The 24,007-nt window shown below is 34.0% G+C and overlaps 1 long non-coding RNA gene across 3 annotated transcripts in view; it reads right to left on the bottom strand.

The window, feature by feature from the left end:
* Positions 1-1,443: 1,443 nt before the first annotated feature.
* The window catches only part of LOC111097760, a 79,068-nt gene continuing 56,504 nt past the window's right edge, over positions 1,444-24,007 (bottom strand). For 2 of the 3 annotated variants that reach the window (XR_005366022.1, XR_005366021.1), the window contains 3 exons: positions 8,676-8,821; positions 7,238-7,383; positions 1,444-1,500 (listed from right to left, as the gene is read on the bottom strand). This is a non-coding gene — a long non-coding RNA (uncharacterized LOC111097760). The remainder of the gene's footprint in view (positions 1,501-7,237; positions 7,384-8,675; positions 8,822-24,007) is intronic. The other variant, XR_005366020.1, reaches the window with a different exon arrangement.

The following is a 24,007-nucleotide window of genomic DNA, read 5'->3' as shown; positions in this document are numbered from 1 at the left end:
TTTGCATTACACATTACATTTTTATTATCTCATGGCTATATATAAAATTATAACCTGCATAGTTATCAAATCTGAGTTTCTTGAAAATATTGTTTTATATCTAACTAAATTTTCCTTCAAAAAGGAAGGCTATGAAAAATCAGTTTTGAACATCCAATACTAAGTAGTTTTGTACTAATGAGCTCTTCTTTAATGATCTTGTTAATATCAAACTTCATTTACCCTAGAGGTGAACAGGAAAGTTAGGTATAGAAATATAAGAACAATCCACACATAGTACATGCTCTGACAAAGTAGAAATAACACAGTTTAAAAGGGGATGGAGGGGGCACCTGGGTGGCTCATCAGTTAAGCATCAGACTCTTGATTTCAGCTCAGGTCATGATCTAAGGGACCTGGGATAGAGCCCTGAGTCAGGCTCTGTGCTCAGTGGGGAGTCTGCTTGAGATCCTTTCTCTCCCTCTCCCTTTGCCCCTCCCTCTGCTTGAGCACACACATGCATGCTCTCGCTCTCTCTAAAATAAATAAATACATATTTTTAAAGAAAGGGGGAGAGAGAGGAAAGTGAAGGGAAATATAAAATTACATTGTTGATTATCATACAAATGAGGAACAGGAGCAATGTATAAGATTTAAGTGGACACACCATCAGTAAGATTCTAGGTCGGGCAGGCTGGGATTGAGGAAATTATATAACAATAATAGCCTAAGTGTACTCACTGGAACAACAATAAAATCCTAAATGCCAAAAGAAATAGAAAACAACGGAAAATTGCAATTCAAAGAAAGCAGATCAAATGATAAAGACAAATAAAATAATCTGACAAGACAGAAACCAAAGACATCCATTTTATCAGAACTTTCAACTGTACTTATTTCACTTTTTAAAAGAGAAAAGATGTAGGGGTGCCTGGGTGGCTCAGTTCGGGTTAACGTCCAAATCTTGGTTTCCACTCCGGTCATGATCTCATGGGTGAGCTCTAGCCCCACATCAGACTCTGTGCTTGAAGATTCTCTCCCTCTGTCCCTCCCCCACTCAAATAAATAAATAAATCTATAAAAGAGAAAAGATGTTCTGATGGCACAGAAAGCAAAATCCAGCCCTTTGCTATGTAAAAGGGATACACCTCAAACAAAGGCATTAACAAAGGCTAAAATTACAAGATGAGAAAGAAATATCAGGCAAATGCAACACCTGCAACAAAAAAGCAGGGTGACAGACATAATTATCTGACAATTATCTGAATTTAAGCACAGCAAAGCATCATTAAAGAAAACAAAGAAGTAATTTATAAATGAAAGACTAAAATTTACAATGAAGACGTGAGTCAAGATAAGGAAGGATTTTAGAATACCTTTATTTGGGCAGCCTGGGTGGCTCAGCCACTTAGCTCCGCCTTCAGCTCAGGGTGTGATCTGGGATCCAGTCCCACGTTGGGCTCCCTGCATGGAGCCTGCTTCTCCCTCTGCCTGTGTCTCTGCCTCTCCCTCTTTCTCGCTCTGTGTCTCTCATGAATAAATAAATAAAATCTTAAATAAATAGAATACCTTTATTTATGCTAAATAAATAAATAGCCTAAGGAATCCTAAATGATTTTAATTTAAAGGAAGACATTAAAGAGACATAACAGATATCCTACTTTGTGCACTAATGGTATAAAATAAAGCTTCCTTTTAAAAGCCCGTGGAACATTCACGAAAATAGACTATTTATGCAAAAAAGAAACCTTAATACACTTCCAAAAGCAGTTGGAACTTCTAAGTGTGTGAAGAGTTAACTCTCTAGAAGTAAATATTTGATCAACAGGAGCTACAGAAGAGCCAGTACATAAATCCTCACTTTAGAAGACAGTTTTGTCCGATATTTCTAGTGTTCTGTCAAAAAAAGAAATACATATGTATGTATGAGCTGTGAAAATCAAATTGCATAATTTTAGTCATTCCACATAGGAGTTAAGTAAACTGGTCTTACATTTGGGTTTAAAATGGTGATTGCACAATATAGAGATGAATGGAAAAATTCATCCCCAAATTTAAATTTTTTAAGTCTTCTTTATTTTGGATGACATTAAATAGCAAATAAACACCATCACAAGTAGAGAGCTAGACTCTAGACAAAAGGAAAAAGCAATGTATTTTAATATCTTTAGTGATAGTCTTTCCCTGCTGTTTGAATAAGATGCCCCAAGTTTTCATTTGACATGGGGCATTGCAAATTTCGCAGCTGGCCCTAACTACAGTATATCTGTTCTTCATCTTTTATTTTTCTAAGATTTATTTATTATTTGAGAGAGATAATAAGAGAGAGAGAGAGAGAGAGAGAGAGAGAGAACATGAGTGTGGGGAGGGGGGCAGAGAGAGTCTCACTCTTCCCTGTGGGTGTGGAGTCTGATGCGGGGCTCCTTCTTACCACCCTGAGATCATGACCTGAGCGAAATCAAGTCAGTCCTTTAAGCCACTGAGCTACCCAGGTGCCCCCTTATCTGTTCTTTATACACAAACATTTTACTGAGGTGTAAGGATTTTTTGGAACCTCTTTCCCTACCACCAAGAACCAATTTTTGGCCCCTTGGGAGTGTTATCACACCCACTGAAAATGCCTGTTTTAACACTTCCATCGATATCTGCAGGCATTTGACAAAATCTGAAAACATTTTGAGGACTGTGGGATACGGGGTCTGCGCTGACACTGACATCTGAGACAGGAAATGCCACTTTTGTCCTTTAAGCAGTGAGCAGGAGCTTATGGAGGGGAAGTTATATGCCAGCATGGCCAGCCTGGTAATGCATCATCACATTGCATTTGCTTCCTACACTTCGCTGCCTCCATTCACCTAACCCTCGCTCACACTACACAGGGATTACAAATTATAGTAGTTTTAGAACATAAGTTTTGCTTCAAACTCTGTTTTCTAGGGGACTCTGATATAGGTTATTTAGTTTCTTGTTTGTCTTCTGTAGAGCTTGAAATTTCACTGGTGACACATTAGTTTCCAACTTCACTGCATACTGTCTCATGCTTTTCAGCTTTTGTGACCAGTAGTGTCACCTCTGGGAAGGAAGGTGCTGTGACCTAGCTCCTCTTTTTGGTGTTTAGGAAATGAGGTGACTGAAAAGCTCCAGTACAGATGGGCTGTTTGTTTCAAACCATGGAGGACTGTAGAAGAGTATATTCTCGGGTGTGGGCCAGCTCACCTACACGTCTCATGGTGATGCAGAATCCAGGGAGGGCCTGATGTTTCCCTGCCAAACTGGCTGTGTGGTCTGGCTTGTTGTTTTCTTAATCGGTAATTAGGCAATGATATGGGCAAGGCGGAACAGAACATTGGAGAGGAAAGGAAAGTGTTTTTATCCCCTTTTCCACCACTTATTTTTTTGATATTCTGCTTCCTTAGGGGATTCCCCTCCCCACCCCTGACCCATCTTTTTTTTTTTTTTTTTTTTTTTAAATAACAGTTAAATGGGGAAACAAGAGATTTCCTCTTCTGTAGCATCATCAGGATTGCGCTATAGAGGAGAGCCCACAATAGTTTTTCAAAATGAGAAGCTATTGAATTTTGAAATTGTAAATATTAAAAGCAAAGGGGCAAGGCAAGATAATTTGTAAGGCTATGCTGTTTTCCACTTCACGTTTTGCTTTAAAAAAAAGGATTCATATCAAAATGAGCTTACTTTTTACTTAGTTTCCAAATTAGATGCTACATGGTTAATCATTAACATATTCGTTCTGTTATTATGACATTATAATATAACAGAATGGCAACTAAAGGAAGGAGGATTGCTTGATGAGTGCTTAGAAAGTGAATACTTGCTATTTCAATATAATATTTATTGTCTCAGGAAAGTGAAATGCCAGAGGTTAAGTGCAATTCTATTTCAATGTAAAATAACTAATTAAGAAGTAAAATTAATTGTATAATAGTGATGATTGAGAGCAGAAAACCAAAATGCATGTATCTATTTTTAAAATGCCCCCAAACCCTAGTATTAATATCTATTATAAACTCATTGTATAGAGAGAAGCTATAATAAATCAAAGCAATCTTTATGTATAACGACAATAGTTAAACTTTTAAAAATGATATTGTAAAAAAAGCTGATATGATAAATAGGGAAGCATGAAATATTAACTATGGAATGTTTGAGACGCTCTGCTTAAAAAGGTCCTTACTATGAATTATTTTCTTCCCGAGGATAAAGTATATGTGGAAACGATGACATTCTGTCTAAGATTAACGTCCTTACAGAATCTCAGTGCCATTCCTATCAGTCAAAATCTTGTATTAGAGATTATTTTAAATCTATATACATAGACTTACCATGATGATAAAATTATTATGGTTATTATTATGATAAAGTTTCTGTTCTAAATTAACTTTTCCTTTCTATGTAGTCAGGCATTCCTTAAATACTTCCAGTAAGCACCCAACTATTATGTTATGTTGATTAGAAATTAAAGTTTTCCTCTTAGTACTGCCTTACAGAAGCAAATGGGAAAGGTAAGTCAGAATTGAAAAGTCACTTCCTGTATTTCAGTGATGAGTACAAAGGGATTTTGTACTTGTGTTTTTGTGATTTTATGTTGCCTATTCATTATCCTCCACAATTAACATGTGTCGTTGAGTTATGAAGTGCTGAGTCACCACATTATGTAACTAAAACAGCATCAATTCCATTTATCCAATGATTTATTAAATTGTTTTTAACAATTAGTACTGCCCTTAAAACAATGAGTTTCTTAAGTGGCTTACACCATTAAGGTCATCTTTGAAAATTATTCAGTCTGTTAGAAGAGACTACAGATACAAAAACAAGATAAGTTAAAAAATTATTAGTTACTATGGTTTGATCTATAGTTTTTGCCTTTTTCATGTTATTATGATTCAAGTGCCTCAAAAGAATGAACAAACAGAAATGTAATGCTACTTGCATAAAGTATACATTCGTGAAAGATTAATGTGCAGTTAATAGTTTCAGGGAACTTGGTACTCCTGACTTACCCGCACCAACCTTAAAGTTATCAATCTTTTCCTTATACATTGTCTCTGCTGCTGCTTCATTAATTGCACATCAACTAATTATACTATTCAATTGATACAATCCTAAATGATGTCTAATTGTTCACATCAACTTAAAAATTTCAGATAAGGGAGTATTCAGGGTAATGGAATAAATGGTTCAAACATTAAAAGCATGAAACAAGGATATTCTTTTTTTATTTCTAATGAATACAAATTGTTTAATGTAAGTTAAATACGAGGAAAACCAGTAATGTACAACTTTATGTCTCGAAAGTTCTTAGTGTTCTGGAGCATGTTTATTATTTTTGGAAATTATGTATCTACATGACCTCACTGAGTGCCCTCTATATGAGGTCTTCCCTGACTCTCTGGCTCCTTTTAAATATCTACATTATTTGTTATCTGTCAGGAGTGTTTCTGAGATATTGATGTGTATACAGATCATCCGATGATCTTATGAAAATATAGGTTTTATTTCTGTAGGTCTGTGAGAAGACCTGATATTTCTAACTACCTCCTAGTTGATGCTGAAGTGCTGGTCCATGGACCATAGTTTAAATACCAAGGTCATTCAGCATTTATAAACTGAATGACAAATTTTTCCTTTTATGTTTTTCACCTATTTTTTCATATTTATTAAAAATATCTTCCAGTTGAGATAGCAAATTTTCTCAAACTTACAAAAATTGCTTTAAAAATTTCCTGTATCAGGGATGCCTGGGTGGCGGTTGAGCATCTGCTTTCAGCTCAGGGTGTGATCCCCAGGTCCTGGGATCGAGTCCCACATTGGGCTCCCTCCATGGAGCCTGCTTCTCCCTCTGCCTATGTCTCTGCCTCTCTCTCTGTGTCTCTAATGAATGAAAAAAATTTTTTTAAACATTTCCTGTATTAGCTATGTTAAATCCTGAGCATATAATATTTGCTTAATAAAATGTTTGAACATATTCAAAGATGCCTACAAAGTTTATTCATTTCTTCACTTAACCAATCATATGTCAAGCATTGGGGTACTAGAAAGAGTGGTAGGGATCCCTGGGTGGCGCAGCGGTTTGGCGCCTGACTTTGGCCCAGGGCGCGATCCTGGAGACCCGGGATCGAATCCCACATCGGGCTCCCGGTGCATGGAGCCTGCTTCTCCCTCTGCCTGTGTCTCTGCCTCTCTCTCTCTGTGTGACTATCATAAATAAATAAAAATTAAAAAAAAATAGAAAGAGTGGTAAAGACTGATAGGGTCTTTGTCCTCAAGATTACAGGCTGCAACTTAGACTCAAGGAAGTAAGCAGGTTATTAAATGCTTTTTTTGATTGTACTAGTAACTAAAAAACTATCCCAGTGCTGAGAATGCAATAAAACAGACTTGTGCTTCTAACTTCTTTTTTTTTTTTTTTTTTTTTTTAAAGCAAGCTCCACACCCAACATGGAGCCCAGTTTGAGGCTTGAACTCTGGACCTTGAGATCAACATCTGAGTTGGGATCAAGAGTCGGACATTTAACTGACTGAGTCACCCAGGCCCCCTTTTCACGTTTAGTTTTTGTATTAACACCCGACCAGCAGAAGAAGCAGAGTGATTTTTAGATTACAGGAAAATAATTTAATCTTTGTCAAAGTAAAAAGCATAAGAATAGAAGAGTAAAATACTTGGAACAGATTATAAAATGATGAAAAATTTATATAAGATCATTTACAGAGTTACATACAACATAAAAAGATAACCAGCAAGAACAAGTAAAAATAAATTTTCTAGAGGCTAAAAAGAGAAACAACTGAAGGGAAAAAATTATTTTTGAAAAGTAAATTTCTGGTTTGAAATGAATTGTAAGCTATGCTACTGTTAAAAAACTGTGATATCCAAGAGAACAGCAAATAAACAAAATCACCTTAAAAGGCTGTTATTATTATATGGAATTATATTTTACACATTACTTTCAAGTTTGCTTTTTCCATTAGCAAGAACCTCTTTCCATTTATTCCATTTACTCTATTTGTAGCAGCAACTTAATGTATCTATATAATATCCAAATAAAGCATTTCTGGAGTATTTTCTACTTTTAAAATATTACACTTGGTACTCAATTGGCAGTCATTAATGCATTCTCCCATTCTTGTATCTCTATACAATAAAATTCCTTTAAGGAGAACATTAGTTAGTTTCCTAGGGCTTCCAGAACAAGGAACCACAGACTGGATAGCTCAGACAAGTGTATTTTGCACAAACCTGGAGGCCAGAAGTTGAAGATCAAGATATTGTCAGGGTTGGATTCTTCTAAGGCCTCTCTGCTGGGCTTATAGATAGATAGCCATCTTTTCCCTGTCTTCATATGGTCTTCCTTCTGTGTATGTCTATATCCTAATCTCCTCCTTCTGTAAGGATACGAGTCATACTGGATTAGCGTCCACCCTGAAGATCTCAGTTTTAACTTAACATCTCTTTAAAGACCCTACATAGAAATATAGTCTGAGGAAGTTAGGACTTCAATATGTGAATTTGGCGGGGGGGATACAATTCAGTCTATAGCAATTCTGATTGAAGGCTTTGCACATTTGATTACTGGCTAAATTTTGCCTAAATTATGCTTCAAAAATCTGGCACAAATTTTTATTCCAACCAGAAGTTGTTTCTGTTCCTCATCTCTGGTTTCTTGGTAGCCATTTATTTTTTTTCTTTTACATTAATTGAACATTTAAATTTTTATCTGCAACCAAGTGAAGTTAATTAGACTTTATGCTGGATCCACAGAACATTGTTGACCACTTCAAGTCACTGCATTAGGAAGACTAGTGTGGCAGTGTATTCAGGGTGTATTGCCTAGAGAAACTAGAAACATAGAATCTAGTTGCATACCAATTACCACCATTCATTTTTTATGTGATGATGACCTAAAAGAGATAGTACCAGTAGGAATGTTAAGGGGCTAACGTGGAAGGTTTAGGAAAGAAGAGTAGTGCTGGGATAGACTATATGGAAATGAGAATTTTGTCTTTTAAAACAATTTTGGAACACATGATAGACATGAGTTTTAAGAGAGCCAAGGGCTTCCAATCACTAATTATAAATCACCTAACTTGATGTTCTCACATGTCCTTACAAACATTCTAGGTAGGAGTCCTAAGAAAAAGGCATCATTGGTATTCGGGGATGGGTGGGGGGGAATAAATTGGGGAAGCATGTGAAATGTGAAAGAAGCATATCAAGCAAAAGCAATCTATTGGGGATGGGAAAAGACTGGGAAGCTGTTTTATAGTATTCATCTCAGAGTGATGTTATATTTTTCAAAAAGTCGGGAATATTATCAGGAATAGTAACGGAACTATAAAACAAAAGGTGGAGAAACCAGAAGACTCAGCTCTTCATGATAGTATATATAAAGAGGGATTTGAGTCCAGGTTCTGCAGTTTATTAACTGTTGAATTTAGGTAGCCTAGTTTCATTTTTTGAGCTCTAGTGTTCTCAGTTATAAAATGGATATTACAACATATACTTAAATGTCTTTTTGAATTATATTAAATATTCTTTGTGAAATATTTAAAATGTACTGCATAAATTATAACTTTTATCAAATTATTGTTATAAACACTATCTTTTTTTTTCACTAATCATGATATATATAGCTTATTTCTTTAGCTTTCATAAAAACTCAGAGCAGATTACTCACCTTAAATCAATGTGCACTCTAGCTCCAATCACAGAGCTTTGTGCATGCTTGCATTGGAAATGATTATCTTGGAAGTACCACATGTAGGCTCAATGTAGACACATGGTATGTTTAGAATGCAGGAAATAGAGGAGAAAACCCTGTAACTAAGAACCCAGTACAACTGGAGAAATTACTTTTGAAAAGTAACTTTCCATTTTTGAAATGAATTGTAAGTTATGGTAGCGTTAACAACTATAATGACTGCTCACACACTCCAGCAATCTCTACTTGCTGCTACTGAAACATTATTCCTCAAGATCCATCATTTTGAATGTGGGATCTCATCTGAATTATATCACTCTCTAAATGACTGACGGTCATTATAGTTCTACCAGGTGTAACTGAAGATAGCAAATATTTTAATACCTGGATATTAATATTACTATAAATTTCCAGGGGTGCTTGTACATCAAAGAAAGTAATCCCAAAAGCTCATATATTTAATTCTAGGGCACTCTGAAAATGGCATGGTAAATTTTTTTCAATTCTTTAGCTTTGGAACATTTCCATAAATGTGACGAGATGTGATGTGTGGGTGCACGTGTGCACATTAAAGATACAGGTATATAGCAACTAAGATAGGGTCATTTATTTCAAGAAATGATAAGAACTTAATTAAATACAATAATAAGAAGAATTTATTAATTGTAAGTAATTTTCCATATTAATTCTTGATTAATTCTGGTATTAATTTAGACTAAAGAACAACTAACTTATTAGGAGGCAAGCTCCTCTTTATGTAAACAAGTACAAGTCATCTGGTACCTACATAGAAATGTGATTTTAAATGAGAGGTCACTGAAGAAAGATTAACAATCTTTCCTATTAAGAATAATTAGAAACAATTTAATATAATGAAACAGATGAAAACAAGATAACAAAAAAATAAGAAAAGAAAAGAAAAAAATTTCTTATGTAAAAAAGAGAAAATGAATCCACTAAACATATCACATAAAATAGATTAGGAAACAGAGTTTCAAAAATTGACACATCTGGATTCCTAGGGGTATAGAGCTGTTAAACATCTCTTTCCAGATTATTTTAAAGCAAAAATCATCTAATTTCAATTCTCCTTTGAACACCAGAATACATCAGTTAATCATTTCAGATCCTCCCCAGCATTTTATCCCTAAGAATACTAATATAATTCCCACTAAAATATAAAATCAGCAAGAAAAAGAATGCAATCATCTCCAGAAGAAGCACATGACAACAACCTCTTTCTTCATGCTCTTTTGAAAAGAAATGCAAATGGTGCTAGAAATTTTATTTTAGAGTGGTTATACTAAAAAAAAAAAATCATTTTCTTCTCTTGATTACCTAGAACCAAATTTCTCAATAAATATTAATTACATTAAAACAACATATTTTGAAAAATTAAGTGTCAGGCAAGAAAGGAACTAAAAAAGTGTGCTTTTTATTGTATGGATATATATATATATATATAATAGGATAAAACAATAGGAAAAAATAGGATAATAAACCAGACATATTTCTTTCCCTATCATTTCATACCAAACATGATGGATTCTCAAAATTTGAATAATAACATCACTTACAACACAATGCTCTTCACAAGTGCCCTCCTTAATGCTCATCCCATTTACCCCATCTCCCCTACCTGCCCCCTCAACCTCCTCCCTCCAGCAATCTTCAGTTTGTTCTCTATAGTTAAGAGTCTGTTTTCTGGTTTGCCTCTCTTTTTTCCCCCTGTATGTTCATCTGTTGCATTTCTATTCCACATATGAGTGAAATCATATGTTATTTATCTTTCTATGACTGACTCATTTTGCTTAGCATAACATATTCTAGTTTCATTCAAATCACTGCAAATGGCCAGAATTTCATTCTTTTTATGGCTGAGTAATATTCCATTGTACATATATACCACATCTTCATTATCCTTTCATCAATCAATGGACATTTGGGCTTTTTCCTATCATTTGGCTATTGTTGATAATGCTGCTATATACATTGGGGTGCATGTGTCCCTTCAAATTAGTATTTTTGTCTGGGTAAATGCCTAGTAGTGCAATTGCTGGATCATAGGGTAGTTCTATTTTTAACTTTTTGAGGAAACTCCATACTGTTTTGTATAATATTATTAATACCTAAGTAGGCCTTCTCAGTATTTGAGAACTTATGAGTGTAAGCTTATTTAAAATAGGAGAACTCACACTTTCCAATTTCAAAATTTACTATAAAGCAATTTTAACCAAGATAGTGATACTTGCCATTGTGGCACTGGTAATAGACTTAAATACTGATGAAGTATTTGATTAATGCTTAAAGGAGGGATCAGATAATAAATGTATATATATATGGGTTGAAAAGAATAATCTTTTCAAAAAATCATAATGGTGCAACTGGATAACCACAGGCAAAAAAAAAAAAAAAAAGAAATGGAATTGGATCCTTACCAAACATCACATACAAAAATTACTCAATGTAGATCAAAGGCCCAAATGCGAGAGTTAAAACTATACAACTCTTAAAAGAAAGTATCAAGGTAAATCTTTCTGAGCTTAGATATATAAATTACTTATTAAATAACAACAAAAAAGGATAAATTGGACTTCATCAAAATTAAAAACATTCCGGCTTCTATGGAAACTATTATGAAAATTTAAAAATCACCCACAGAATGGGAAAGTATTTGAAATCATGTAACTGACAGAGGGCTTATACTTAGAATATAAAAGAATCCTCTTATAAGTCAAATCTTAAAAGACTGTTTAATATTAAAATGAACACAGAATCTAAATAAATATCCTTCAAAGAATACATTGAGTAGATAAAGAAATGCTTGATATCATTACTCATCAAAGAAGTGAAAATCAAATCCACAATAAGGTATCACTTCACACCCAAGAGGATAGCTGAAATAAAAGATAATAGGTAGGTGAGAATGTGGAAAAATGAGAACATTTAAGCACTGATGATTGGAATATAAAATAGTGCATCCACTTTGGAAAACAGTATGGCAGTTCCTCAAATGGTTAAACATAAAACTATCACACAACCCAATAATTCCACTCATATATATCCAAGAGAAAAACTTATGTCCACTCAAAACTATGCACATAAATTTTTATAGCAGCATTATTTTTAATAGCCAACAGCTATAAACAACCCAAATACCCACTAACTGATAGGTATTAAAAAAATACAGATCCATGCAATAGAATATTATTTGGCCATAAATAAGCCATGGATTACTGTTACATGGTATAACATGGATGAACTTAGAAAACATTATACTCAATGAAAGAAGCCAGTCATGAAAGTCCACATATCACATGATTCCATTTATATGAAATACCAGAAGAGGCAAATCTGTAGAGAAAGAATGTAGATGAACGGTTGTTTAGGGTTAGGTAGTGTGATAGAATAATGGGGGAGGGTCATAGCTATATGGTATGAATTTTATTTTATTTTTTAGGTGACTAAGATATTCTAAAATTAACTGTGGTGATGCTTGTGCACATATTTGAATAAACTAACAATCACTAAATTATGTAATTTAAATGGGTAAATTATATGGCATGTGAAGTATATCTCAATAAAGCTATTACAATAGATTAAAATGTAGTCAACTGGAAATCCAGTTCAATATATGATATAATCTGCTTTACTGGAATGTTAATGAAAATATTCCTGGCCACACACATACATAGAAAATGTTATTTTAACATTTAACAGGCATAAATTGAGAATATACTATTAGTATATATCTAATCATTTATACATTTCACTTATAGAAAAAATCAGTTACACTCATTTTGAGAAGTAACATCTATTTTTGGCAATGCTTCATTGGATCACATCCACCTGACTTAATATAAAGCATTTTGCCTTCAGCATATTCTCAATGAATTTCAGCTCTGAAGTCACACACAATAAAGACAGAAAGAGAGGAATAATAATTCTGTCTCTCATATTTGAAGCTAGATTCACAAACACATTTAACCTTTTAGTCAACTTCCATATTATTTTTTTAATGGAAATCTATTTAGAGTTTTGGTATTCTTAAGAGCTAAGTTTTTTAGCTTAAGGCTTTATTTTATTTTTTAAGAAAGTTTTTTTAAACATTTATTTATTTAAGAGAGAAAGAGTGAGCACACCAAGGGAGAGGGAGAAGCAGACTCCCTGCTGAGCAGGAAGCATGATGTGTGACTCGATCGCAGGTCCCTGGGATCATGACCTGAGCCAAAAGCAGATGCTTAACCAACTGAGCCACCCAGGAGCCTCTAGCATAAGGCTTTAAAAATAGTAACAGGTAATCATTATTGAGTGACTAGTGGTTTAGTATTAAAAAATAAACTTAAAAAAAAGGATAAATTTCAGCACATTAAAATTCTGAGCAAATACCGATTCCAACCTGACAAGGCCAAACTCGAGGTGGTAAGGAGCATACACTGCTAGAAGCTAGCCAGAGTTTTTATAGAGAAGAATCAGAAGCAAAGCAAAGCAATTATTTGATTGGCTATAGCTTAAGTGTTTGTTTTATTTGAGGGAATCTAACTGGCTGTGGATTGCTGTTGTTAAGTTTCATTTTCTGATTCTATTACAGTACCTCTAGCTTAGGTTGAGTTTGGGTTTGGTTACATAGGCTACCAAGGCATGAGAGCCACCTTGGTCTAATGCCCTCTTTGTTTAGTTATTACAACATTACCAAGCACTATGAAATCCCTTTTGCATGGATCTTCTGTTTTCTACTCTGACAGTTACAGATTTTATGGTTTAATTTCAGGGAGCTTCCAGTTATATGCTTTGTCATATAGGAAATATCCACTTTAATTTATTAAGACTTAATGCAATAAAGAAGTTAATTTAGCAAAGACTTAATGAATAAGATGTGTAGATTCAAATTACACCACTGGGTCGTATTACTGTTGATACAAATTCATACCTTCAGCTGCCTCTTATTACCCACTGTGTATTTCACTCCTACCTTTAAATACGGATGCCACAATTTGCAGTACATAATCTCCTCTAGCTCCTCATGTTACCATCTGTACATAAGACTGTGAACTGAGTTGTAAGTTGTCTATGGTAATTTAGACAACCCATTCACAGACAACTTGTAATAATACTCCTGGAATTGATTGTTCCAACTCCCTTCTCTGCACTCCTAACTGGTTGTCTGCAATCTAGATGAGAATAAAGAAGCAAAGCTTGTCCTTAAGGAAATAAAGATGAAGAATAGAGTCATTGCCCACAATTTACATATGCTGAAAAGAAGCATTTTGAACCACACCATCTGATTTAATGTTCCTTCTTGGAATGGGGCAAATAAGAAATTATGGAAGCTGGAATATGTCTTTGGCTTATATTTTTTTGTTTATATAGGATTTTTCACGTAATACTGACTAATATTTATTGAGCAATATGTGCCCTTCACTATTATAAGCAACTTATATATATATTATCACGTATTAATCCTTACAAATAAATAGGTACTCATATATTAATTTTATATTGAGAAGTAAAGCAACTTGCCTAAGGCCACCCAGCTGGTGAATATCAAAACTAGCTGGCTGACTGAATAGAGTCTAAATGGTAGTCATAAGGCTGTACCATTTCCGGACATGAATATAGCATCATTTGGTATTCTAGAAAGCAAGAGAACATCCAGGGCAACATTATATTTCCTGTTTGAAGCTCAGAAATTATACCTGAAGGAAAGCATCCATCATAGGAAGAAAATAAGCTATTTGTAGTAGATTGAAAATGTTGCACAAGTCAAATGTTAGGTTGTTTTCATGAAAGACAACTCCAGAACTAAAAAGGACCACACTCATGTACTCTAAGCATTCTGTGTCTAACATACATATGGAAATTAACAAATATTAATGCTTTCAAATTTATTGCCAGTGATCTAGCATAAAACTTAAGCTATCCTTAAATGATAGCTATGTACCTTTTCGTTAGAAATAAACGGTTGAAAAATAATTTAGGAGGCACAGTTCTTTCATAAAACTGTGCAGAACTTATAAAGTCACAGAAGGTAAGAAAATTAAAAAGCAAAAATTAAAAGTGCTTGAAGAATTTAATTATATCCTATATTTCTATTAACAGAATAAGAAAGGTTTTCCTAAGTTTGATATGGCAGCAGTTAATAGTCATACTTGGTATATACATAATGTTATGATTTTTTCTTTTTAAATATAAAATCTGATTCCTTTTAAAGAGAAATTTTGTTCTTACTTATGAGGCTATTAATCAAGATATGAAGTAAACTAAAATTAAAAAATGATTATTTTAGGAGGGAGTATTAGTCTCCCTCTCATCTAGTCTCTCATCTAGAAGACTAATCTTAAGCAAGGGAAATGAGATTTGGGAGCTGTGTTCTGTTATAACATGCTTGAGAAAATATTTATTATTTGTTGTTAATATTCTGAACATGTCTCAGACTGGTTTGTCAGAACTAATATATGCTTTTTGTAGAAAATGAATGTTTTTCAGTGTAAAGCCTCTCATCCAAAATTGTGTTAGGAAAGAAAAAAATGTAAATAATATCTATGATAAATGTTTTGTAAAATCAAGTAGATGTCATTTGGAAGACTACTTAATATAACTGACTTTCTTATTTAAATGCAATTCTTTATTCTTATTTCTAAGACATACATAATATTAGATTGCTTTGAAATTATTGCTATTATTCATTGGAAATATATGATGACATCCATTTCAGAATATTTGTATTTTAAGAGCCTGAATAGAAGATATAAATGGAATAAACTACCCATAAAATCATAAACACAGACTTTAAAATACCATTTCCTTAATAAGAGATTACTAGGATAGACAATAATTTGTGATCACTTAAACTGAGGATGGCTCTTTCTATTAATCAAAGGTGGAAATTTAGGAGGAGGTGTGGCAGTAAAAAGTTTTGGATATGTTAATTTTGAAATGTCTATGAAACATAAAAATAAGAATGTTCAGTAGGTAAATGAAAACATAGGTCTAGAACTCATGGGTATGGTTTGAACAATGGCGAGATTTTAGACCTATCAAAGTGTAGATATTAAAATGTAGACTGGTTGTCTATTTCAGGTTTGGTAATTTACAAAACGAGTCCTACACAAAACCCAAGAGAGCAAGAGCAGAGCACAGTGGATTGAATGATTACCAATGGAAACTGGATGGACAGGTCAATATGTGAAGTCAGCAGGAAGAAAATGCACTGAGAAAAAGGGATAGGCATTAGATTGAGGAAAAGGGATAGATTAGGAGACCACGGAGCTCAATGACATGGAAGAGTAGCTACACAAATATACAGAAAGGAGAGTTCAGAGTGGTTCCCAAGGTTCAGACTGCGCCATGTTGTTCCAAATATACTGATGACATTCAGTCAAGGACCTTAGAGTCTAAGATATTGGAAATACCATCTGTTTGGGACTTATCTGACAATAAAGAGGCAGATATTAGGGTTAAAAGGAACACTTTGTGGCTTTCTTGTTTGGTTGTTTTTTAAAAGTTTTACTTATTTAAGTAATGTCTACACCCCATGTGGAGCTCGAACTCATGATCCGGAGATCAAGAGTCACATGCTCTTTCGAACTGAGCCAGCCAGGTGCTCTGGAACACTTTAATTAGGAATCACAGTTCGGGTGAATTGGAGTCAGGGTATGAAAATGAGAAAATTTCTTATTTGCAAATTCTATAATTATAGTTCCAATCTTTACTAGCCACTCAATTAGTTAATAAACTAGCAAGTATTATTTTTCTGCTCAGTCATATAAATGCAAAGATTTGGAATATAAGTTCAACTAGAGTGAAAACACTTTTGAATGGCTTTCTCTAAAATTCCTTTATAATCTAAACCTGTAATAGCAAGAGTAGGATGTGCTACGCAAAACTGCTAAATTTAAATAGAGAAATGGGGCACCTGAGTTGGTTAATTGTCTGACTTTACCTAGGTAATGATATCAAGGTCCTGGAATCGAGCCCCAGATCGGGCTCTACTCAGGGGGAGTCGGCCTCTCTCTCTCCATCTCCCTCTGCCCTTCCCCTGCTTGTGCTCTCTCTCTCTCTCTCTCTCAAAAGAAAAAATTTATACAATAATAAATAATTAAATAATGAAATGATACCTGAAATAAACTTCCCAGCTACCTTCAGTATTGCCTCCTAATTCTACTGATTAAACACATCTTGATTGAAGTAAATTTCAATACATTTGCTATGCTTCTTAAGTTTACAGGTAAACTATCCCATGCCTTATAAAAAATATTCTGAAAAATTATAGAAACTTTGAGAATCTCTTACTGACTCAAAGTGAAAGGGCCTGAGTCTTCATTTCAAAAGCATGTTGAGCAGAAAGAAGAGCCAACTAAGGAAAAATATTATTTAAATAAACCTTATTTGAGCCATTATATATTTCTTACCATCAGTTAAACATAAAAAATGTAACCAGAATAGAACTCATCAGAAGTAAGTGTCAGTTTAACAAAGAGGTATACTACCCTATATTCTTCAGCGAATTGCTCACAACCCACCTGTTCAGTTCACCGTATGGATGTTGACTTCATAAATACACTGGGAATTGCTGTACTTTTCAAACATTAGATGTGTAAGTTTGATAGATGAGAAAAGGAGGAAAAAGAGATGTTCCATATGTTTTTGCAACTGCTAATAAGGAAGAAGGAAGACCTGAACCACCCAAAAGATGAAATGGGTTGCCATTTATCTTTAATTTATTCTATCTACCAATGTTAACTTCAATTGCCCAAGATATAGAGGCTGTCTCCTCAGTCATAGTCTAGTAGACTACCACCAATGTTGGTAAATCATTTTGTTACTTCGTATCAATGAGAAAAATTCTTCATCTTAAGTATCTTAGTCTAATTTCTGCTGTAGGAAATACTTGTAATGTACTATTTGGGGGATAATATATATTTCATATATATATTTCCCTATAGAATTGAATTTTTAATGGAACAAAATTATTCAGTGCCATCTCAAATCTGGTCTCATAAAATTTGTTGTGAAATAAAGCCCGAAGAAGATTATATAAAACTATCACTGGATAGTGGTATCAGTTCTAGAGTTTCTAATAAGCTAAATTCCTGAACTAACTAGGTTGAAAAGATTGGGAACAAAATTTAAATTCTTAGGTGTAAAATAGGATCCAGAGTCCTGTTTATAGATTTGTGGAGATAACATTGAGCTTATTTCCTGTTTTATTGGATGCTGAGTACAAATAGGAGAAATATAAGTTGTTTGGAAAGCTTTCTCCTAAGGGGAGAGCGGTGGACAAAACAAGAGAACAGCTGTATTTAAGAGGACCTGTAAAGTCCTTTCGGGTGTAATTCACTTTCAAGTAACCCCAAGACATAGAATATGTATATTAATATTACCCTGTGAGTGTCAGCATGGCAAGGGCAAAGAAGGTTGATAAACATGTATGATTTATATGAAAAGAGACAGCTATCCAGGTCAATTATACTGTTTGAGGCAACCTGCTCTCTAAACAGTTTTAGCCAGATGTCCCAGACATGAACATTCTACTTGTCACACTGCATTCAGTAATACTTAAAGCCATAATTCCAATGACTTATTATATTATATATATTATCTCTGCCTCATGATTTTCAAATTGCTATGTCAGTAAACATAAGATAGAGAAAAACAAACATTTCCATCATTTTAGCAAATAACTAATTTTCAAAATGTACTGTTTAATATTTTAGAACATATATGATCTCATGGCTATATAGAGAAGCTCTGCTATTCTCTTGTCAAAATATTTTCTCTTGGTATGATTTCTTAGCTAGGTTTAGGGGTTCTTTTGTTGATTTTTTCCCCTCACATACTCAATGTCAAAAGTGACCCATGTTTCCAGTGAATCACTATTTTCAAGGCCGACTGAGCATTTATTTATTCTAGTGAAGAGGAAACAAAATTTTGATGGTTTTTCTTCAGGCTTGATACTTTGAGTTTCCTTTCTCCCTCAAGTGAGCTAAATTGGTAGTTGGGAAAAGATCTATTTGAAGCATTTTATAAAATAAAAGCATTTCTGGGAGATTTATTTACTTAGAAATATTTAGTGCTAAAGGGAATCATCCTTTAGTCTTGTGTACTAAGCACTTAGCTCATATGTTACTGCATAAGCACTGAAAAAGGTAGTTCCTGAAGAAACCTTCAAGAATCTACCATCTAACAGAAGAGGTAATTAATCTTGATAAAGTACTTATTGTATGGCAGGCACTCTATATATATCCATCAAAAAAATATATATATAGTACTTAATCATCTATATATAGTGTTATATCCATCTATAACACTAGAGTAGTTTAATCATACAATGAAAATTAAACATAATTATATTAAGATATAATAGTAATATAAAGACATTTTGAAATAATTAATACTGAAATTAGTTCTTCAGCATAAATATTGGGAGACATAGAGCTACAGAAATGGTAAATATGCATGTGTAAACAAATATAAGGGAAGGGAAAAGAAATGTGTGGGAAATATCAGAAAGGGAGACAGAACGTAAAGACTGCTAACTCTGGGAAACGAACTAGGGGTGGTGGAAGGGGAGGAGGGCAGGGGGTGGGAGTGAATGGGTGACGGGCACTGGTGGTTATTCTGTATGTTGGTAAATTGAACACCAATAAAAAATAAATTAAAAAAATAAAAAAATGAAGATTATAGTACATTTTGTGATTTAAAATGTAAGAATTAAGGGCAGCTTGGGTGGCTCAGCGGTCTAGCACTGCATTCAGCCCAGGGTGTGATCCTGGAGATCCGGGATCGAGTCCCACATCAGGCTCCCTGCATGGAGTCTGCTTCTCCTTCTGCCTGTGTCTCTGCCTCTCTCTTTCCCTCTCTCTCTCTGTGCGTCTCTCATGAATACATAATAAAATCTTTAAAAAAAAGTAAGAAAATAAATGATAAAGATAAAACATTATTCAAGATAAGAGCAAATAAAATGAAATGTTTCTAAGATTCCAGCATTATTGATTAAGTGGAAAAACTAATAACTAGCACTCAACTTTCTTCCCCAGAGTTATTGAGACAATTAGCATATAATATTGTTTAAGTTTATGGTATACAATATGATGATTTGACATACATATATACACATATAGTGAAATGATTACTACAATAAGGTTAGTTAACACATCCGTCTCACGTAACATCTCATATGTTATGTAACATAACACATCTCATGTAGTTACTTCTTTTGTGTGTGTGTGTGTGTGTGTGTGTGTGGTAAATTTAAGAATTCCTATTCTCCTAGCTAATTTTAACGATATCATACAATATTGTTAACTTAGTTACTGCACCATTCATTAGATCTTCAGAAATTGATCATCTTATAACTGCTGTTTGAAATCTTTGGCCAATATCTAATCATTTCCCCCCAAACTTCAGCCCCTGGCAACCACTAATCTGCATTTGTTTTTCTGTGTCTGAATTATTCCCCTTAATGTAATGCCCTCAAGGTTCATCTGTGTTGTCCCATAGGGCAGAATCAAGATCAGTTGACTGTATCCATATACATTCACTGCTGGGCTCCCTGTTCTGTTCCATTGGGTTAGATGTCTGTTCTTAGGCCAGACCATCAAAGATGAACATCTTTGTTCATCTTTCTCAAAATAACTGTGGCTTTAGGGTTTTCCGTGCTTTTATATGAATTTTAGGATTGTTTTTTCTATTTCTGTTAAAAATGTCCTTTTTTCTTTTTTAGGGATTGCACTGAATCTATGCATAGATTTGGGTAGTATGGAAATTTTTAATAATATTAGTTTAATAATATTTAATTTAATAATATTTAATTTAATAATATTAGTTTAATATTATAATAATAATATTAGTTTAATATATTAGTTTAATAATATTAATTTCTTTGACCCATGAACACAGATGTCTTTTAACTTATTTTTATCATCTTCGATTTCTTTTATCAATGTCTTATAGTTTTCAGTGTACAGATCTTTCATTTCCTTAATTATATTTATTCTTAAGCATTTTATTTGTTTTGATGCTGTTGTAGATGGAATGATTTTATTTTTTAGTTTGTTATTAGTATATATAAATTCAACTGATTTTTGTATGTTGATTTGGTATCATGCCACTTTACTGATCTTTTTTTTCAGTTCTAACAGGTGTTTTTGGTGGGTGTCATACGTATCTTCTGTAAATAGAGATAATTTATATCTTCCTTTCTGATGTAGAGTCTTTTATTTGTTTTTCTTGTCTAATTGTACCAGCTAGGAATTCCAGTACTAGGCTGAACAGAAGTGGTGAGAGTGGGCATCCTTGACTTGTTCCTGGCCTAACAGGAAATGATTTCAACTTTTCACTACTGATTTTGATGTTAGTTGTGAGGTTGTGGTATGTGGCCTTTGTCATGTTGAGGTATGTTCCTTCTTTACCCAATTTTTTGAAAGTTTTTATCATGAAAAGATGTTGAATTTTGTCAAATGCATTTTCTAAATCTACTGAGATGATCATATAATTTTATCCTTCATTCTACTAATGTGGCATATCACATTTATTGATTTATGGAATTCAAAACATACCTGTATCCCAGGGATGAGTTCCCCTGAATCAGGGTTTGTGATTCTTTAAAGTGCTACTGAATTCACTCTGCTAATACTTTGTTGAGAATTTTTGCATCTATGTTCATCAAGGATATTGACCTGTAGATTTTTTTTATAAATTTATTTTTTGTTGGTGTTCAATTTGCCAACATATAGAATAACTCCCAGTGCTCATCCCATCAAGTGCCCCCCTCAGTGCCCGTCACCCAGTCACCGCCACTCCCCACCCACCTCCCCTTCCAACACCCCTAGTTCATTTCCAGAGTTAGGAGTCTCTCCTGTTCTCTCTCCCTTTCTGATATTTCCCACTCATTTTTTCTCTTTTCCCCTTTATTCCCTTTCGCTATTTTTTATATTCCCCAAATGAATGAGACCATATAATGTTTGTCCTTCTCCGATTGACTTATTTCACTCAGCATAATACCCTCCAGGTCCATCCATGTCGAAGCAAATGGTGGGTATTTGTTGTTTCTAATGGCTGAGTAATATTCCATTGTATACATAAACCACATCTTCTTTATCCATTCATCTTTTGATGGACACCGAGGCTCCTTCCACAGTTTGGCTATTGTGGACATTGCTGCTATATCCTGCACCCCGATGTTTATAGCAGACCTGTAGATTTCTTTTATGTAGTCCTTACATGATTTTGGTATCAGGATAATGCTGGTGATGCTGAATACATAAAACAAATTTGGAGTGTTCTCTCCAATTCTTTGGAAGAGGCTGAAAAGGATCGGAGTTCACTCTTTGAAGTTTGATAAAATTCATCAGTGAAATCATCTGGTCCTAGGTATTTCTGGGGGATATTTTTAATTACTGATTCAATACTTTTACTTGTCATTGGTCTGTTTTGTTTCTCTATATCTTCATAACTCAGTATTGGCAGGCTGTATGTTTGTAGAATTTATCTGTCTTCTTTGATGTCCACTTAGTTGGTATATAATTGTTCATAGTAATCTTATATGATTTTTTTTGTATTTCCATGGCATCATTTGTAAAGTCTCCTCTTTCATTTATAATTTTATTTTTTTGGTCCTCTCTCTTTTTTTCTCATGCATATGCCTAGGAGTAGACTTACTGGATCATATGGTAAATCTGCATTGAGCTCTTTGAAGAATTGTCAAACTGTTTTCAAGAGCAGAATGCACAGCAGAGCAATGCGTGAGAGTTCCAAAGTCTTCACATCTTCATCAACAGTTGTTATTGTTTGGTTGTGTGTGTGTGTATTTTCACAGCTGTCAGTGGGTGTGAAGTTGTATCTCATTGTGGCATTGATTTTCAGTTCCCTAATGACTAATGATGCAAAGCATCATGTTGTGTATTATTTGTTTATGTATATATTCTTTGGGAGAAATGTCCATCCAAATATTACCCCAATTTTTGAGTTATTTGTTCTTTTATCATTGAGTTACAAGGGTAGGGCCTTATCAGATATGATTTGCAAGTGTTTTCTCCTGTTTTGTGGGTCATCTATCAAAGAAGCTGTTGCCTAACCTAAGCTCCTAAAAATTAACACATAAGTTATATCTTAATAGTTGTATAGGTTTAGCTTTCACATTTAGTTAATTTTGAGTAAATATTTTTTACATGGTGTGACTAGGGATTAAAATTCTTTTTTTTTTGTGGTTGGTGATCCAATTGTCCCAGTGTCATTTGTTGAGAAGATTTTTTTCCCCATAGAATGGTCTTGGCTCTACTGACAAAAATCAATTGACCATAAATGTAAGGGTTTATTTCTGAACTCTAAATTATATTTTTATTTATCTATATTTCTATCCTTATACCATTACCACACTATCATGATTCTAATGACTTTTTAATAAATTTTAAAATTGGGAAGTGTGAGTTCTCCAAATTATTATATCATTTCTTTTTTTTTATAAGATTTTATTTATTTATTCATGAAAGACACAGAGAGAGAGGCAGAGACACAGGCAGAGAGAGACTCAGAGCGTCCCTTGTGGGACTCCAGGATCATACCCTGGGCTGAAGGGAGGTACTCAACCGCTGAGCCACCCAGGCATCCCTATTATATCATTTTTTTACAAGATTCTTTTGGCTATTGTGGGTTCCTAGCATTTCCACATGATTAGCATCAGCTTCTTAATTTCCACAGAACAGGATGTCTTAATTTTGATGGGGATGATATTAGATCTATAGATCAGTTTGGGAATATTGACATTTTAAAATATTAAATCTCCTGAAGTGCTCGGGTGGCACAGTCAGTTAAGCATCTGACTCTTGGTTTTGGCCCTGGTCATGACCTCATAGGTCAGGGTTTAAGACCCCTGTCTGGCTCTGCACTCAGCAGGTAGTCTGTTCTTTTTCTGCCTTTCTACCCTCCCCCCATGCTCTCTCTCTCTCTCTCTCTCAATAGATAAATCTTAAAAAAATAAAACAATATTAAGTATTCCAATATGTAAATATTAAACATGTTTATTTAGGTATTTATTTATTTGTACAGTGTTCTGCGGGTTTCAGTGTAAGACTTTTGAACTTACTTGTTAAATTTAGTTGTTTTATTCTTTTTAGTGCCACTGTATATGGATTCTTAAAAAATTTCAATTTCAAATTGTTAGTTGCTTGTGTACAGGAATGCAACTGATTTTTGTGTGCTGATTTAGTATCTAGCAACTGGCAAATATATTTATTAGCCGTAACATGTTTGGTGTGGATGCACTGAGATTTTCAATATATAAGATCATGCTATCTGCAAATAGTGAT

Source organism: Canis lupus, chromosome 10, assembly GCF_011100685.1.
Source record: "Canis lupus familiaris isolate Mischka breed German Shepherd chromosome 10, alternate assembly UU_Cfam_GSD_1.0, whole genome shotgun sequence".
Taxonomy (NCBI): domain Eukaryota; kingdom Metazoa; phylum Chordata; class Mammalia; order Carnivora; family Canidae; genus Canis; species Canis lupus.
This window is presented reverse-complemented; position numbering and strand designations above follow the sequence as displayed.